Below are 4,290 nucleotides of genomic sequence, written 5' to 3' on the forward strand. Positions count from 1 at the left end.
ATCTGAGAACTTAAATAAAATGGACAAATTCCTTTAAAGGTAAAAATTAGCAAAACTACAACATGAAAGAGAAATTCTGAATAGTTTTATAGCTATTAAACAAATGGAATTACTAATAAAACCCACTAACAACTACTATACTATTATAAATACTAAAATCTAAAAACTGACAATAGCTAGAATGATCTATATGGTAATTGATTAGAGTAGGAGATATTAATATGAATTCATGTTAATGTATATATAGAGATAGATTATAAGTAGAAATATTTATCGACTATATACTGCTGTAGTGAAAGCACACAGATATCTGTATAAAAAGGATCATTATCTCTTACGTCATGGCATATGAAAAAATTAACTTAAAATACATCACAGGCCTGAAGGTAAAACTTAACTATAAAACTTCTTGTAAAAAAGAATAAAAATCTTTGTATCCCTGGGATAGGCAAAGATTTTTACACAGAACACAGAAAGCACAAAATCATAAATTTTAAAAATAAAAAAATTGTATTTTATCAAATGAAAACTTTTTTCTCCTTGTAAGACAACATTATGAACATTAAAAAGCAAGCCACAAAGTGAGAGGAGTTATTTGTAATATGTAGATCTGAAAAAGGACTTTATTCAGAATACATAAAGATATATCACAACTCAATAATGAGAAAAACAAGCTATTTAATAAACGAGGAGAAGATTTGAAAAGATATTTCAAATGTGTGGTGGGGGCAAGGGGTATACAGGACATCTCTGTAACTTCCTTTCAGTTTTGCTGTGAACCTAAAACTGTTCTAAGAAAATAACGTCTTTTTTTAAAAAGTAGGCATTTTATAGCATAGACTAAAACTGCATATGCAGCCATGATATAATTCTATGGATACACGCACATCATATGGAAATGTTCCCTGACTAGGTCTTAAAAAGTAATATAAAATGAAATAAAGAAAAATCAAATAATTTCTAATCAATCAGTTTACAATCCTGGGAATTTTTTATTTAGCTAAACTTACCATAGAGATAACATAAGATGCAAGAAACAAACCAAAAAAAAAAAAAAAAAAGAAAAGAAAGAAAGAAAGAAAGGAAATAAGAAAGAAAGAAAGTCCCGTTAAGCGGAATTTAAGTTGTCACATATTTATAGCTCCACCAGAGGGGTCCATTTGTTAACAGCCAATGAACCTATGTTGACACATCATAATCACTCAAAGTCCACAGATTACATTAGAGTTTTGCTATTGCTGTTGTACATCCTATGGGTTTTGACAAACGTATAATGACACGTATCCATTTTTATAGTGTCATACAGAGTAGTTTCACTGCCTTAAAAATCCTCTGTGCTCCAGGTATCCATCCCCTATCCCCAACCCCTGGTAACCACTGATCTTTTTATGGTGTCCATAGTTTTGTCATTTCCAGGTGTCATATACTTGGAATACAGAGTATGTAGCCTCTTCAGATTGGCTTCTATCACTTAGTAACATGCATTTAAATTTCCTCCATGGCTTTTCATGGCTTAATAGCACATTTCTTTTTAGTGCTGAATAATATTCCATTGTCAGGATGTACCACAGTTAATTTATTTGTTCACCTGCTGAAGGGTATCGGCATCGTGGTTGCTTCCAAGTTTTGACAATTATGAACAAAGCTGCTGTAAATATAAAAAAAAGAAAAGACATTTCAGAGAAGAACACATGACATCTAATAAGTACATTTAAAAGTGCTCAACATCATAAGTCATCAGGGAAAAAAGTTAAAATCACCATGAGATACCTCTACATACTCATTGAAATAGCTAAAACTAAAATGACTAACATCAACTGTTGGTTGGAATATAAAGCAACTAAAATTTGTATCTATTTTCTTGGGACTATAAAAGGGTAAAATCAATTTGGAAAAATGTTTGGCAGCTTCTGCTAAAGCTGAACATACATCTACCATTAAACCCAGACATTCTACTCCTAGATATTTGCCTAAGATGAAAACATATAGCCACACAAAAACTTGTACACAAATGTTTATGGCAATTTTTTTTGATAATCAAAAATCAGGGGGAGGGGACCCAAATGTCTATAAAACAGATGAATGTATAAACTGCAATGTGTCCACACAAAGAAATAATAATTAGCAATAAAAAAGATCAAACTACTAATTTAGCAACATAGATGAATCTCAAAATTATGTTGATTGAAAGAAACAGTGCATTCTGTATTTTTACACTTTTGTATAAAATTTAGAAAACGCAAACAATCTATAACGACAGAAAGTAGACCTGTGGTTGCCTGGTACCAAAGGCAATGTGTAAAATAAATTTCAGAGAGGAAAGAGGAATTGGGGAGGGAGATGTTGATAAAAATGCTGTGTCTCCATTGTAGTGATGGTTTCTTGGGTGTATACGGGTGTCAAAACTCACGTAATTGTATTTATTGTACATAAATTATATTGCAATAAAGTTTTTTAAAGAGTCATTTACCTATTATTTTAGGCAGAAATCATCAAGAATTGAGAGAAACATACACAAGAGTTGGAGTAAAAGGTGGAGCCAAGATTTAGTCCTAGCTGATAAATATCATGAAGACAGAATCAAGAGAAAGATATCTTTGGTCTTAACTGCAAGAGATGGCGACTTACCAGGTCTGACACTGATGTGTTCAAAAGTTCTGGTGTTGTGATAGGAGGTGTTATCTCACCAAGTTGCTTTCTCTAATCCATTCCTTCTTTAACTGGTCCCCATACTCCCTGCCCCTGAAGCTATGGATTCCAAGGTTAACACTCACCTTAGAACTCTGCCAAATAAATAGTAAGATATTATCTGTTAAGCCAATGTTTCAAGTAGTGATGTCTAACAATCATTTAATGTCCTCTTTCTTCAACACCCCAACCCCAGTTGAGACATTTGACTTTTAACAGGGTGCTCCCACATTTAGTAGAACCCACACTGTAAACTCTTTAAAGGTGTGAGTCATGGCACTAAGGCTGACGGAGGGCAGGATGAGTTCAATCAGTGGAGATTTTAGCTTGGCTCCTGCAACCATGAGATATTTTCCCTTTTACAGTAAGGTCAGGCCTACCAAATTGTAAAAGAATGAAGACCAGGACTTTTAGCAAACGGAAAATCACCCACACAAAATCAGAGTGTCCCAGGACAAATGGCACCTTTCCTGGACATCTTCTAAGTTCTACCACTGTTGTCATCTCATGCTTCAGTAGGGGACTCAGATGCAAAGGCAGGGTACACATGCCCTAGGTGACCTCCTCAGAACCCTGACCTATTTCTTTCAACTACTTGCCCATATGCAAAGGCAACCTAACAGAATCAAAAGAGCTTCTTTTTAAAGCAGGTGTGTGATTTTGTGTGGGCAGCTTTTTAACTTCTACCCTGTGAGAAATGCTAACATCTTAAGCGATCAAAAATTATACAGTATGTGTAGTAATTGTTTCACAAGCTAATAATTTTTCTCCTCCCCTCCTTTTCCCTTCCCTCAGTGCAAGCTGTAGTAGCTTGAATTGTGTGCCACAAAAAGATACACTGAAGTTCTAATTCCCAGTACCTGTGAATGTAACCTTATTTGAACACAGGGTCTTTGCTGATGTAATTAGTTAAGGATCTCCAGATGAAATCATCCTGGATTTAGACTAAGCCCTGAATGCAATGACTGATGTCTTTATAAGAGGAAAGGACACACACAGACACAGAGAAGAAGGCGATGTGAAGATAGAGGCAGAGAGGAGCTGCAGGCCATGGAGCACCGAGGACCACTGCGAGTCTCCAGCAGCTAGGGGGAGGCGGGAAAGATTCTCACCTAGAGCCTTCCAAGGGAGTACGGCCCTGCTGTCACCTTGATTTCTGACTTCAGGCCTCCAGAACTGTGAAAGAATAAACTTCTGTTGTTTTCAGCAACCTAGTTTGTGGAAATTTGTTATGGCAGCCCTAGGACACGAAATATACAGGCCAATCCTATAAACCCACCCAGAGCACCAATAATATTTATTTAGACCATGTCCCAAAGCTATGTCAGAGGAGCAAAGAACTAAAATTATAATCACTAATTTTTCATGCTGGGTGCAGTGGCTCATGTACTTGGGGAGGGCGAGGCAGAACGATGGCCCGGGCGACATAGCAAATTCTCTCTACAAAAATATTTTAAAAAATAAAAAATTTGCTGGGTGTGGTGGTGCATGCCTGTAGTCCTAGCTACTCAGGAGGCTGAGGTGGGAGGATCACTTGAGCTTGGGAGATCGAGGCTGCAGCTGCAGTGAGCTAGATTATGCCACTGCAATCCAGGCTGGGCA

The 4,290-nt window shown here is 36.3% G+C and overlaps 1 long non-coding RNA gene across 1 annotated transcript; it reads right to left on the minus strand.

Moving 5' to 3' along the window:
• Positions 1-1,118: 1,118 nt before the first annotated feature.
• Positions 1,119-3,832, minus strand: LOC129032003 (uncharacterized). The gene is made up of 3 exons (XR_008501176.1): positions 3,801-3,832; positions 2,629-2,783; positions 1,119-1,648 (listed from the first exon to the last, which is right to left on the minus strand). It is a non-coding gene; the product is annotated as an uncharacterized LOC129032003 (long non-coding RNA).
• Between the last annotated feature and the right edge of the window lie 458 nt (positions 3,833-4,290).

The sequence above is a fragment of the Pongo pygmaeus genome, chromosome 11 (assembly GCF_028885625.2).
Source record: "Pongo pygmaeus isolate AG05252 chromosome 11, NHGRI_mPonPyg2-v2.0_pri, whole genome shotgun sequence".
Lineage (NCBI taxonomy): Eukaryota > Metazoa > Chordata > Mammalia > Primates > Hominidae > Pongo > Pongo pygmaeus.